General features: G+C 37.6%; 1 non-coding gene across 1 annotated transcript; it reads left to right on the plus strand.

Annotated features, from left to right (window-relative positions):
- Positions 1 to 559: 559 nt before the first annotated feature.
- LOC145561014 (small nucleolar RNA R71) lies at positions 560 to 666 on the plus strand. Its single transcript, XR_014093597.1, has one exon. It is a non-coding gene; the product is annotated as a small nucleolar RNA R71 (small nucleolar RNA).
- Positions 667 to 15,228: the final 14,562 nt, after the last annotated feature.

Genomic DNA, 15,228 nt, shown 5'->3' on the forward strand with positions numbered 1-15,228 from the left:
TTGATTCTTCTGTCTGGCATTGGGATGATAATATTTCTGTTGCTGTTGCTGTGGCGCCTGTGGTTCTTGTGGTGGTGGATTTTGAACATTAGTGCTCCGGTAGGAAAGGTATGGATGATTCCGATACCCAAGATTGTAAGTGTTGGAGTATGGGTTATTCTGCCTATAAGCTTGGAAGGCATTAACTTACTCCACGGAACTCCTGCAATCCTGCTCCCAATGACCTACAATACCACAATTTTCACAGAAAGCCTCATTAGAATTATTATTAATCGCAGAAACATTGGCTACATTAGCAGTGCTCAGGTTATCTAATTTTTGGGAAATAGAGGTTAATTGAGCTTGCAAAAAGGATACAGAGTCGACACTATGCTTCCCCTTGTTAGCAAATCCTCTGGGATTCCCATATTGGGAATTGTGTATCGCCATATCTTCAATAACCTGACCTGCATCATCAACATTAAGATTCATAAATCTCCCACTAGCTGCAGAGTCTAAAATTATTCTAGAGGAATTTCCAATGCCGTTATAAAAGGCTTGGATTAACTGCCATTGTGCTAAATTATGGTGAGGGCATTCTCTTTGTAAGTCCTTGAACCTCTCCCAAGCCTCATATAAAGACTCATCGACTTCTTGGGCAAAGTTCTGAATCGCACTCCGTAGTACTGCTGTTCTCTCTGCAGGATAATACTTGTTATAGAAATTCAAAACAAGAGTTTCCCAGTCAGTTATACCAAGTGTAGTTCTATTTAAGCCGTTAAACCACAATTTAGCTTTTCCAGTTAAAGAGAAAGGAAAGAGAATCTCCCTGATTTGGTCTTGAGTGACCCCGGCTTGCCTGATGGTGTTGCAATATTGACAATAGTCGGCAATGTGAAGATTCGGGTCTTCACCCTTGGCCCCGCTGAATTGCTTCCTCTCTATCATCGTTATAAATTGAGGTTTAATTTCAAATTGAACCCCATCAAGAGCCGGAGTAGGGGTGAGATATGGAAAATCCGTAAGCTTTGGTTGTGAATAATCACTAAGCTTCTTTGGAGCCGTCATCTCTGATTCTGCGTCTGATGATGCCTCTAAATCGCTGGAATTAGTTGGAGGATCGCGGTGATTATTGTTATTATCACCAGAATCCGCCAGGATTTGCTTGTAGAAGTTTTTCTGTCTATGGAAGGAACGTTCGATCTCAGGATCGAATGAGATATAACCTGATCTGGAACACCTGGGCATAAACAAAAACTAGAAGCAAATATGAGATTTGTCTCAGAGAACTAATGCTCTATGAGACAAAAGAGAAATAATCTAGACTACAAAAACAATCAGAAATAAAAATAAAACCGTTTCCCCGGCAACGGCGCCAAATTTTGACAGGGTAAAGTCGTATCCCCTAATCAAAAGTAAATACCTAAGTCCTCTAACTAAAGTAGATAGGGAAGTAGGGTCGATCTCCACAGGGAAACAAGTCTTTTTACTCCTAATTAATTATTATAATCTAATCTATCTAAGTAACCAATATTTATAATTGAGTATGAAACTAAACTACAAAGAATAGGAATAGGGAGAAAACAATATATGAAAGGATCTAGGGCATAGGTTCACCAATAAATAATACTCCAGGGTAAAACATAGTAATCAATCATTGACATTGCATAAATAACACGATTAACAGGCTCTCGCAATTTATTAATCAACATAGATCTAACAGGCTCTCGCAATTTACTAGATCTAAGTTCTTATTGAAAATAGCCTTTAATATCAAATTAACATCTGCTCGATTCATCAATTTAATATTGCTATACTTTTACAAGCCGCAATTGTAAAACGTTAAAACAATTCAATAAGAAATTATCATGCAATACCAACAATCAATAATAGTCAATCATCAATGCATCAATTTACCAGATTGTAAAGGGCTTTCGCTACGTATTACAATCACACAATTAATTTACCGGTATTAAATCTCATCTCTCGAATCTTGACTTAACCATTTATAAATTAACCTGCCTATTGAAACTAGACCTAAACATTAATTCTCATCTCTCGAATCTTGAATCAATATTGTCAAACTCATGCATAAAAGATAGGCCTAATCTAGTCACAGAGCATTAAATCAATCAATAGGAAATTAATCTAGCATTGATAATCAACAACAATAATTTACCCCTTCATATTATTTATTAGATCCCCATTAACCCTAGAAATTAAACTACTCGCAAATCATCATGACTAAAATAATCAAATAAATAAATAAAAGCATAATCAAGGGAGTAAATAAAATAACTGAAATTAAAGGGGAAGAAATCGTTACCGAAAAGTAATCTGGAATTAATAGAAGAATTAAGGACAAAAGTTTAGAGAAAGAATTCTAAGAGAATAATTAAGAGAGTAAAGAAAGAGTAAAGAGGAGAAGAAGAGATGAAGAAGTCATCTTAAACGTATTACGGAGGAGTATTTATACTCCGTACAAAAATCCTAAGCTAAAACAAATTAAAACTACGTTAAACATCAACTAATAAAACACGCGCCCAATCGGGCGAGGCACTGCCCGATTGGGCGCGCCTTTTTTGACTCTAATACTAATCTCGCGCCCGGCCGGGCGCGTCACCGGGCGCCAGACTAAGCTTCTCCCGCCCGGCCGGGCGCGCCTCCGGGCGCCAGCCTTTTTGGCCGGGCGGCTCATTTGGGCCACTATTTGGACTTCAATTGGGCTCCAATTCTTCGGGCCAATCTGGGTTTCCTCTTTGGGTCTTGAATACTCGGTCCAAATGCCCCGGTATCACCTATACCGAGCCCTTAATCACCGGTTCGATGGCTCTAACCGGCCCTGGGCTATAAACTCTGGTCGTGCTTCTCCAATGTTCGCGATTGCTCCAAAATATCTCGGGAAAATACTCCAAAAGCATAAATCCCTGCAAAAGTCAACCAAATCTACGAAAACACTAGAAAACACCAATTAGTAATAAAAGTGGCTCTAAAGAGCCAAAAACAATACTAATTATGACCAAGGGACGGGGGTAAAATACTATATAAAATAGACACATCAGTCTCCGAATATCCTTAACATTTTTACTCCCAATGCCAAAGCTGTTTCAAGGCCTACCGTGCATGCTTCATATTCAGTAGCATTATTGGTAATGTTGAAATCAAGCTTTATGGAGATTGGAACATGCTCTTCTTTAGGTGATACTAGTAATACTCCAACGCCACATCCCTTTTGGTTCGAGGCTCCGTCGAAGTATAAGGTCCAAGTATCATCTTCAGTTACCATTAAGTCTTCATCTGGAAATTCATTGTCTTGTATTGGCGTCGAGTCTTCTATTGGGAAGTCTGACACCACGGATCCATTGATAGCTTTTTGTGGCATAAACCTTACATCAAACTGGGCTAGATTGACTATCCATCTCGATATGCGTCCATTGAGAGTATATTTCTCAAATATATACTTGAGTGGATCTAATCGGGAGACTACGAAGACGGTATGCACTAGCATGTAATGTCTTAACTTGGTTGTGGCCCACACCAAGGCGAGGCACAACTTCTCGAGTGGCGTATAGCGTGCTTCGTATTTGAGCATCTTCTTGCTTAGATAGTAGATTGCATTCTCTTTGCCTTCTACTTCTTGTTCTAGCATAGCTCCCATTGTCTCTTTGGTAACCGTCAAATATAACCTAAGAGGTATTCCGGGAAGTGCTGGTGCTAATACGGGAGGGTTTGCGAGATAGGCTTTGATCTTTTCAAAGGCTTTTTGACACTCATCATCCCATATTACTGGTACATTCTTCTTGAGCTTTTTAAAGATCGGTCCACATATCGTCGTCAATTTTGATATGAACCTACTTATATATTGTAACCGGCCAATAAATCCTCGAATCTGTTTCTCAGTCTTGGGCGGTGGCATTGACATGATTGCTTTGATTTTGGTTGGGTCTATCTCTATTCCTCTAGAACTTATGACATAACCCAAAAGCTTGCCTGAGGTGACTCCAAAAGCGCACTTAGATAGATTCATCCTTGTAGACACCCATTTGTGTCTCCCCAAAACCAAACCCAGTGATGAATACCTTTCACGTCGAATCATAATCGAATGAAGTGAAAGTGTGGAAAGTCTAGTGTTGCGGATAGTTTTAATTTATTTTCTCTTCTCTCTATTTTTGAAAACTTATTTTAAGAAAACAGCCAATCCAGTTTGGTTGGTCCATGATATGGGTCCAATAGTAGTGTAGTTGGATGGGGCTTGATAGGAGCTTTCCAACGATATATTATAAGCCCAATTCTGATGAATATTGAGGAAGTTATGGCCAATTTACTGAACTGGGCCCGGTTTGAGCCTTATATGTGGCCCAACGATCTAGGGGAGGGCCTAATATGATTTATCATTCCTAATGCAATTAGGAATGGTTTTAGTCTTCTAGATTCTTCTAGAAGGTTCTTTTCATTCCTAAATCAATTAGCATTGATAAATTGACTTTTGTTGACTTTTCAGAGTTTTAATTAAGATCAAAGAGCATTTTCGAGGAAAAGATACGATTTTATCCTCCAGTACGGCAAATTTATCTGATTTTCGAAAACGCGTCAAAAACAGGACTAGCGCCTGACGCCAGGCATTGGCGCTTGGCGCTGGCATTGGCGCCTGGCGCTAGTGTTGGCGCTTGGCGCCAATTAGCTGGCGTTGGCGCCAGCTCTATTTTCTGTGCGCCAATGCTCTGTTTTGTTAATTTTATCTTTTTGGCTAATTTTCTCTATAAATAACGTATTAAAAACTTCGTTTTAATGGAATCAACAACCATCTTATTAATCAATATTCACCTACAACCAGTTTTCAATTCTTATTCTTTCATTCGCTAATTCTCATCAAGTTTCCTGAATCCATCATTCATCTCTTTCTCTCTCTTTTCTAAACCTAGCTTTTTATATACAAAATTCCGCATTCGTAAGATCTAGAAACACCTAGCCATATTCGAAGTTGCCTTCGCCCTAGACATGAAAGGTTTAATTTATAAGGGTTTGGTCCCAAATCTCTCTTTCAATTATTTAATTTAATTGTTGTTTATTATTTTCCTTGAAGTTACTAACGTGTGTATTTTGTTATTAGAAAGAGGTACGAGGTATCAAAGTACGTACTTTAATGATTTTTATTGATGTTATGATATAGAGTTCATGTTTAAATTGTTATTATGATATTCCTAGTATCATGTCTAGGGTAATTTTAATATTAAATATGATCGTTACGATGCTTCCTATGTTCTTCCTAATATTTATGATTGCTAGTATCATGTTAGGGTTAAAGCTTTGATTTTTATTGCTTAGTGACATGCTAGAGTTTGTTATTAATCTTGTTAGTATCATGCCTAGGATCTTGCTATTATTATGCTTTAATGTTGATATGATTATTTTAATTATGATTTATGATTATGATTTTATGATTATAATTGTTATAATTTATGATTATTATTATTATTATTATTATTATTATTATTATTATTATTATTATTATTATTATTATTATTATTATTATTATTATTATTATTATTATTATTATAATTTCATTGTCATGATTATAATTATTTATTTATTATTATGTTGCTTGATGCTATTTATTGTTATTGCTTGATCACACCTTTTATTGCATGTTTAAAGGGAATTGGTACTTGTAATCGCGCTTAATAAGATAATTAATAATCTTGTTAGGGTTAATTTTGATTATAATTCAAGTGATCGCCAATAATAGTTTATTTGTGCATTATATTCAATCAACATAGATAAATAGGTTTAGGGTAATCCTATTGATTGCATGTTAATTAAAAAGCGCACATGAATACGATCAGAATAAAGTAGAGGCCTATTATTAGGGCAGGTTCAATCTCTTTTAGGTTGGATTTGTACCTTCATCCCCGAACCCTTATTTGGTTCTAGACCTTATGGAGTTGGCGATCTCATGGATCGTTAAGGGGTGTAACCTTCACCCTGTGAACGGTTTACAAGTTCCTAAAACTTGTTGGCGACTCTTTTGCTCTATCTTCTTCCCTTTTGGACGCCACCGTACTTTAGTGTATGATCACAGTGGGGTTCAAGCTAGGGGTTAACGCTTGAAATTATTCCCTACAGTTTTTGGCGACTCCGCTGGGGAGGATTTCTATTTTAATTCCTGAATTTGTTTCGGCAATGATTTAGAATGAGTGGATGAGACTCGAAACGTTCTAAGTATTTCATGTGCGTAATTTTGATTAACATTATTGTCATATGCATAAAAAAAGATCTCATTGGAAAGACCATCCGTAATGAGTTAAAAACATAGGATTTTACACGTAGGAAATTTGAGAAATATCTTTCACAACAAGGACCGAAATAACACCGCGCGAAACTGGAAAATTTTATCGAGCACAGAAAGTTGTTGAGGCATGTGGGAAGTAGCGTCAATGACCAGAGCATTGGCGCCAGCAATTTAGCCGTAGCGCCAGACGCCAGACGCCAGCATTGGCGCCAGGCGCTACAGCTAAAAGCTGGCGCCAGTCTCTGTTTGTTGGCGCCAATTTTCCCCTATATCGAACCAGAAATATGCGTTCTAATTTCGACCAGTTTTTTGTATTGTTTGCTCGATCCTACTTCCTGATTGAATTTTTTCTCACTTTTCTGAAACCCATATGTGTTCTACATATGGACATAACCCTCTGGGAATTCATGCTCCATCTACCCGATTGAACGCTCCGTGCAACAAAGGGTACATCCGAGATGTTGAATTCACCAAACCATGGAAGCGAGTTTTTTTCTAAAGCTCGCGGTGTCCCATCCACTCGCGCCAACCCTTCACAGTTAGGTTTCCGCGTGGTGCATCCGGACAATTAACCATGGACCCTCTTTGACTAAACCATATCCCGAATTTTAGAGAACTAGAGCCATTGTTAGGTTGCAAACTCATTGCATCATATTGTGCCTACTTGACTAATTGTGCATTATTTGTTGTGCATTATTTGTTGTGCATACTCTATGTGATTTTTCCTAACCGTTTGTTTGACTTGTGTTAAGACTAAATAAACTGATTAATGACTAAAAGATTTTGTTTAATTTTGTTTAATTAATTAATTAATTAATTTGAGCTAATAAATATACCTAAAATCGAGTCATAGTTCCTTTAAGTCAACCCGGATTTTTATTCCCGTACACTGCACAAGCGTCAACTTGTTTTGGTCATAGCTGGAGTTCTAGAAAGAAATACGAGTCGTTATGGATCTGTAGCCCCGAGATTTATCTTTTATTTGGCGTTGGTTTCATCTAAATCAGAGTCACAGATCAAAAGTTATGACTAAAATACCACAGCCTATCCAATTTAATGCATATACGTGAGGTCTTAACTTAGTCTTTGCTTGAGTCTAGTCACATAGTCTAGCCACATGGTCATGACACGAGTCTTAACATATCACCTACACTCACTAGTCTTAGCACACACTTTGTACATACTCTTTCCACACCATGACCATGTCTTAGGTTCATGCATGAGTCGGTCTTTTCCGTCATTTGAGTTGGGGGGTACATTCTATTCCTAATTCTTCATATCCCTCCATCTACATAATTTTTCCTCCATATTCTATTCCACTTTTCTTCACTTCCTCCATCCATTGCATGTTAAATAAAGTTTGAGTCAAATAATTAACAATGAATATCCCCAAATTCCTTTTCCACAGTACTTGGTCGAGAGAGAAGGGCGATTAATCAAGGACAACACCTTTGTTCAAGTCTTACTTTTTGATAAACCAATTCGTCAAAAGAGGAAGGCTAAAAAGATAATGGCAACTCAAGAGGAAGTTAATGAACTTAGGAGTCAATTGACTAACGTGACTGAGACACTGAAGCTACTCACACTCAAGATCGATGATCCCGTGAAGCAACAACAAATGAGCCTCATGCAAGAGAGTTTGAGCAAGCTATCTAGTGACTACAAATTTCAGGGCATGAGTTCACAAGGGGTCTCGCTGGACAAGGAATTTCTTCCGCATAAGTTCAACGCCACTGACATCCCAAAATTCAAGGCAAAGATAACCCTTACTTTCATCTAAGATCTTTCGAAACCATAATGAACATTAAGGGTATCGATAAGAAGGTTTTCCCCTCTCTGTTCCCACTATCTCTCGAAACCGTTTGTCAACAATGGTTCTTCTCCCTTGACAAAGAGAAAACCTCTACCTGGGAATCGATAGTAAACGCTTTCGTTGATAGATACAAGTGCAATATTCAAGTTGAAACCGATCATAGACAACTTGAGATGCTAAGACAAGAAGAGAATGAAGGTTTTACTTCTTTCTTTAATAAATGGAGGGAAACTTCCGCCAAGATGATTGAGGTCCCCACCGAAAAGGAGTCTGTGAGGATGTTTATCAAGAATCTCCAAGAAAAGTATTCAAAGCACTTAAAATATCAACACAACTTGAATACTTTCAAGGCCGTTTATGACATCGGAATTGAAATCGAAGATGACCTCGCAAAGCAAAAAGCTACTAACAATAGTAACCACGGTGGCTGGAAAGGAAAGAAGAACGACAATCCTTCTTCTTCCGAAAACGCCCACTCTAGTAATAATGTTAGTACCTTTGACCATAATGGTGTCTTAGCCATGGACAATCAAGGATCTAAAAGGAAACCCAGGCGAGAGTTCACACCCATTGGAATGACCTACGATGCTGCTTTCGATCGTATCTATGATCGAGGATTAATCAAACCTATTGGCCCTACCGAGGATCCAACACCAGAAAATCGATCTTCGAGATGGAATCCAAACTCCTATTGCAAGTACCATTGAGGGCGCGGTCATACTACTGATGAATGCTACAGGTTTCAAAACCTCATTCAAGATCTCATAGAGGCAAATAAGATCCCATTGCCTCTAGCTAGTGAGAATATTGGGTGATGATGAAGCGAATGACACAAGACAAGAGACGAGCTTCAACGACAAGATTTCGTGACCTCTTCTTCTCTATTTCTTTTTTATCTACCCTTTCCCCAATAAGTCTAGCATAGGCACCTTTTTATTCTCCTTAGATTTAATTTTGTAGGATCAATGTATTTTTTCTTTTAATAAAAATGAGCATTTATTTCCTTATATATGATCATTTCATTATATTGCATTAAAAAATAAAAAAATTCATGTCGAATTAAGCACAAGGTATACCAATGATTTGAGGCACCCCTTGTAGCCACATCACATCTCCTTTTACCTTTCAAATATACATCCTTTCTTCATAAATCACTTTGAACCTCGTCTAACGATAGACCTTTCTTTTTTCAACCTACATCTACCTAACCTTGGGATGGTATGGTGTACAACTTTTGCAATTCTAAAGAAAGCTTGAGCAAATTCAAAAGATTAAAATAGCAAAAATAATCAAAAATAAATAAATAAAGTGTACAAAAGGGCAAGTGTTCCAATATCTTCGATAAGAACACGTCTCAGATTGCGTCTCTTATCGAGTGCTCGGTACCGTGCCTGAGAAACATGAATGCCAAGTGAGTGATAGACCGCATGATCGGGATTGCCCACGCTTATAAAAATAAAATAGATGCTAAAGCAAAAGATAAAAGAGAGCTAAAAAAGAGTAGAAACTCAAGCATAAAAATATAAAGATTCAAAAGCGAGGTTGCACACCTTGGGGTCTTATCTAGGGTCTTGAGCCTTTATCCCCTTCTTCTTCAAACCTTTAGCCTAACCACGTTACAACCCTTAAAAAGACCTTTTTGAGGTATACACACTTGTGCGAGGTTCGGCTAGAGCTACGTTCGGCCTGATTCCTAACGGATACGTAGGCAACCTCACATCGAGGTGCGGCCGTAATAAACATGCATTCATATTCACATTCACACACTTACACCATGATCATATCAAGGGATCTCCTATGCTCATCCCTATTCACTTAGAGCTAGACTTGGGGGCTTGATCCTTACATCATTAGCTTACTTAGCCTAAGAGTCACCACCATTTGACTCTTTTAAAAAAATAATATCTTTCCACACACTTAGCCCTTGCGGCCTAACTTTAGTGTCACTTTCACACACTGCACAGACACATGACCAAATATAATTCCCTTAGGAACCCTTTGTCATGAAATCTTAACATAAAGCATGCCTTGTTACATCGCTCATCACTCATCAATCATAATTGTCATTGTACATTGAAGTATGAAGTGCTTAACCTCCGTGCCTAAGTTACCCAAATACTTTCATCATTGAGTCAACCATTGAGATAGCTTAAGATGGATTAACCCTTGCACCTTGAGAAATAGTATCAAACAACATTTGACTAAGCTCATTCAACATGCATCTTCAAAACTAAACTTTCGAGTCTTTTTCGCGTCTTTCTTTTTCGGGAGAAAGTTGGTACCCTCCACAATAATGACGGAAAATTTTTGCTTTTTTGCATTTTCGAGTCGCACAATCATGATACAATGCACACACGAGTCACAAGTCACACGTGTCATTTCACTTTGAGTCGAGTCAACCTCGAGTCAGTCAATCACAGAGAGTCAAGTTTATACCTTGAGTCGTGTGAAGTCGATGAGTCAAGAAACATTAAAACCTTAGGTCAACCCTAAGATAATTTAAAGCCTTAGGTCAACCCTAAGATGATTAAAGAGATTGGAAAAGTTCTATAGTCAAAAATAAATACAGGTGCAGCAGAATAGGGAAGACCCTATCACAGTGTTCGGCGACAGAGTCAATTCTTGGCGCCACAGATCTTTTCAGCAGTGACAGAGTTCGAAGCCTCTCAGAAAGGTGATTTCAACCTCATACAGCAATTTTGGGTTCCTTGGTACGCCAGTTAGCCCCTATAAGCAATTTGACATGATTAAGTAGTCAGTTTGATTACAATCTAAGTGATCGACCTGACGAAAGATCGTCTCACTTAGCTTAAGCGCCTAAAACACTGACTCATTACAATCGGTTCAAAAGCAAGCACTTAAACGACAATATTTCCAAATATGGATTGTCGCGCATTCTTATTAAACGACAAAGTTTTCCAAAAATTGGATTGTCATCCCCAACTGACAATATTTCCAAAAATGGATTGTCGTGCATCTTCTTCAACGACAATTTTTCCAAGATTGGATTGTCATCTCTGGCAAAGTTTCCAAGCGTGGATTGTCGTGCTCGTTCTTTGTTTGGCAAGTTTTTCCAAGTTCGGATTGTCATACATTCATAGATCGCTGGCAAGTTTTCCGAGATTGGATTGTCATACACCCAGTTTCCTATGGAAAAATTTCCCAAAGGATTGTTGTAGGTTTCTATTCATCATAAATATCAGCAAAGGTTCCTCAACGTGGATTGTCATTCATTTCAGCAAGTGGCAGATTTTCCCGAAGTGGATTGTCGGTCGACTCTTTTTTTTGCAAATGTTCCAAGATGTGGATTGTCGATCGTAGCAAAGTTCTTATGAAAGATTGTTACAAAGCATTGGCAACTTTTCCAAAGATTGGATTTTGGCAAATTTTCCGAAATACGGATTGTCGCTTCATCGTGGCAACATTTCCAAGGATGGATTGTTACGTGGCATTGACAACTTTCCCTAAATCGGATTGTCATACATCACACAAGAGTTGTGTTGGCAATTATTCCCAAATAAAAGAGGATTGTCGACATACTGGTTCACAAGCAGCAAAGCGCCGACGTACTGGCATGGCAGCATTAAGGATTAAAAAGCAGTGATCTTTTCGAAGACTATCACAACAGAAATTGAACATATCAAAAAGAAGCCCTTTGTTCAGAGACGCGTGAACATATCAAAAAGGAAGCTCTTTGTTCAGAGACGAGTGAACATCGAAACAGCATGGTGGCGTTCCCTAGATTGTGGAGAGTTGTCACAAACAAATGAGGATTGTTTCAAGAGAAGCGATCTTCGATAGTATTCCCTTGGACGTGGAATATTATCAAAGCGGAGGAGGATCGTTTTAGGCAAAGCAATCTTCTAATTTGGAAGCAGTTACAGGCGTAGCAGTTTTCAAGAGGGCAACATTCTCTAGTTTGCAGGAGGTCATCAAAACAATCGGTTACTTTCAGAGACGTGTGCTCGACGGTGCAAGATACGCGTTTCTTAACTCTTTTATCTGTTTAACTAATGCTAGTTTGCAGGTATCAGCGTTACAAGAATGATTAAGGATCGCAGAACGTTCTGAATCATTCTCCGTCCCTATCGATACTTTGACTTTTGTTTTCGAAACTTGCGTTTCTCCAACTTCAGTCAAAGTGGGGGCTTTTGTAGACACCCATTTGTCTCCTCAAAACCAAACCCAGTGATGAATACCTTTCACGTCGAATCATAATCGAATGAAGTGAAAGTGTGGAAAGTCTAGTGTTGCGGATAGTTTTAATTTATTTTCTCTTCTCTCTGTTTTTGAAAACTTATTTTAAGAAAGCAGCCAATCCAGTTTGGTTGGTCCATGATATGGATCCAATAGTAGTGTAGTTGGATGGGGCTTGACAGGACCTTTCCAACGATATATTATAAGCCCAATTCCGATGAATATTGAGGAAGTTATGGCCAATTTACTGAACTGGGCCCGGTTTGAGCCTTATATGTGGCCCAATGATCTAGGGGAGGGCCTAATATGATTTATCATTCCTAATGCAATTAGGAATGGTTTTAGTCTTCTAGATTCTTCTAGAAGGTTCTTTTCATTCCTAATTCAATTAGCATTGATAAATTGACTTTTGTTGACTTTTCAGAGTTTTAATTAAGATCAAAGAGCATTTTTGAGGAAAAGATACGATTTTATCCTTCAGTACGGCAAATTTATCTGATTTTCGAAAACGCGTCAAAAACAGGACTAGCGCCTGACACCAGGCATTGGCGCCTGACACTATGCCTGGCGCCTGGCGCTGGCATTGGCGCCTGGCGCTAGTGTTGGCGTTTGGCACCAATTAGCTGGCGTTGGCACCAATTAGCTGGCGTTGGCACCAATTAGCTGGCGTTGGCGCCAATGCTCTGTTTTGTTAATTTTATCTTTTTGGCTGATTTTCTCTACAAATAACGTATTAAAAACTCCGTTTTAATGGAATCAACAACCAGCATTTTAATCAATATTCACCTACAACCAGTTTTCAATTCTTATTCTTTCATTCGCTAATTCTCATCAAGTTTCCTTAATCCTTCATTCATCTCTTTCTCTCTCTTTTCTAAACCTAGCTTTTTATATACAGAATTCCGCATTCGCAAGATCTAGAAACACCTAGCCATATTCGAAGTTGCCTTCGCCCTAGACGTGAAAGGTTTAATTTCTGAGGGTTTGGTCCCAAATCTCTCTTTCAATTATTTAATTTAATTGTTGTTTATTATTTTCCTTGAAGTTACTAACGTGTGTATTTTGTTATTAGAAAGAGGTACGAGGCATCAAAGTAAGTACTTTAATGATTTTTATTGATGTTATGATATAGAGTTCATGTTTAAATTGTTATTATGATATTCCTAGTATCATGTCTAGGGTAATTTTAATATTAAATATGATCGTTACGATGCTTCCTATGTTCTTCCTAATATTTATGATTGCTAGTATCATGTTAGGGTTAAAGCTTTGATTTTTATTTCTTAGTGACATGCTAGAGTTTGTTATTAATCTTGTTAGTATCATGCCTAGGATCTTGCTATTATTATGCTTTAATGTTGATATTATTATTTTAATTATGATTTATGATTATAATTGTTATAATTTATGATTATTATTATTATTATTATTATTATTATTATTATTATTATTATTATTATTATTATTATTTTGATGATTATAATTTCATTGTCATGATTATAATTATTTATTTATTATTATGTTGCTTGATGCTATTTATTGTTATTGCTTGATCACACCTTTTATTACATGTTTAAAGGGAATTGGTACTTGTAATCACGCTTAATAAGATAATTAATAATCTTGTTAGGGTTAATTTTGATTATAATTCAAGTGATCGCCAATAATAGTTTATTTGTGCATTATATTCAATCAACATAGATAAACAGGTTTAGGGTAATCCTATTGATTGCATGTTAATTAAAAAGCGCACATGAATACGATCAGAATAAAGTAGAGGCCTATTATTAGGGCAGGTTCAATCTCTTTTAGGTTGGATTAGTACCTTCATCCCCGAACCCTTATTTGGTTCTAGACCTTATGGAGTTGACGATCTCATGGATCGTTAAGGGGTGTAACCTTCACCCTGTGAACGGTTTACAAGTTCCTAAAACTTGTTGGCGACTCTTTTGCTCTATCTTCTTCCCTTTTGGACGCCACCGTACTTTAGTGTATGATCACAGTGGGGTTCAAGCTAGGGGTTAACGCTTGAAATTATTCCCTACAATCCTCATGTTGTATTTTCTTAGCCTTTCGAAAAATTTCCTTAAGGCTACTTGATGGCCTGGACGGTCTTTTGATTTTACAATCATGTCGTCGACATATACCTCAACTTCTTTATGCATCATGTCATGGAGTAAGGCAGTTGCTGCACGTTGGTAAGTAGCACCCGCATTTTTCAACCTGAATGGCATTACCGTGTAGCAGTAAGTGCCCCATGGTGTTATAAAAGTTGTTTTCTCCATGTCTTCTTCTACCATGAGAATCTGGTTGTAACCTGCGTACCCATCCATGAATGAGAGGAGCGCATGATTTGCCGTGTTATCTACCAAAATATCGATGTGTGGCAAAGGGAAGTCGTCCTTTGGACTTGCCTTATTTAGATCTCGATAGTCGACACACATTCTTACCCTTCCGTCTTTCTTCGGAACTGGGACGACGTTGGCGACCCATTCGGGGTATTTGGATACCTTGATGAAACCTGCAGTTATTTGTTTTTGGACTTCTTCTTTTATTTTAAGAGCTATGTCGGGTTTCATTCGACGTAACTTTTGTTTTATGGGTTTCATTCCTGGAATTAGTGGTATAGTGTGTTGAGCTATTTCTCTATTAATGCCTGGCATATCTTCGTATGACCAAGCAAATACATCGATAAATTCTTTAAGTAAGTTAATTAAATCGGTTCTTTCTTGTTTATTCAGTGTTAATCCGATTTTAACTTCTCTTTTATGGGTTGAATCATTTGAGATATCAACCGTTTCAGTTTCTTCAATTACCGGTGTTTTCTTTTCGATTGTTTCCATTGCTTTAATAATTTCTTTGTCTTTTTCATTGTTAGTTAAGCAATGCTCGTCATCTTGGGTTAGAGAAGAACACAAGAAATAAGGAGAAGGAGAAATATTATTATACT

The sequence above is a fragment of the Chenopodium album genome, chromosome 9 (assembly GCF_948465745.1).
Source record: "Chenopodium album chromosome 9, dcCheAlbu1.1, whole genome shotgun sequence".
In the NCBI taxonomy this organism is placed as follows: domain Eukaryota; kingdom Viridiplantae; phylum Streptophyta; class Magnoliopsida; order Caryophyllales; family Amaranthaceae; genus Chenopodium; species Chenopodium album.